Below are 461 nucleotides of genomic sequence, written 5' to 3' on the forward strand. Positions count from 1 at the left end.
GTAGATAATGCTATGATGCATTATGCTAAGCTCAACATCCAATATGCTAACTATCTTAGGAGTGCAGAATTTTTTTCCTTCATGTTTATGGCTGTAGGTTTGAAAATTGCAGTTTGTTTTGGGTCAAACCCTTGTTTCCCAGGTGTTGTTGATGCAAAAGCTATAACTAGTTCAGGTTTTCTCTTTCTATTTATCACCTGTCCAAATCAGGTATTTAATTAGGGCAGTTTTATGCAGTACTGACATTTTGTTCTAAAAAAAACACAAAATTGTAGATTGAGTGTCTTTATCGGTACAATATTAAGGCATATTTTACATGTTCGTGGACAAGTCCGTGAATGCTTCTCCATGCTTTATTCATTAAAATGCTTCTACAAACTAGAGAGAAATATGTTTTTCAAGTGAAAGTTTTCTATTCAAAACTGGGATTTTTCCTGGTAAACTGGGACATATTCTAGCAC

This window comes from Nanorana parkeri, unplaced genomic scaffold, assembly GCF_000935625.1.
Source record: "Nanorana parkeri isolate BGI_ZX_2015 unplaced genomic scaffold, ASM93562v1 scaffold635, whole genome shotgun sequence".
Classification (NCBI taxonomy): Eukaryota; Metazoa; Chordata; class Amphibia; order Anura; family Dicroglossidae; genus Nanorana; species Nanorana parkeri.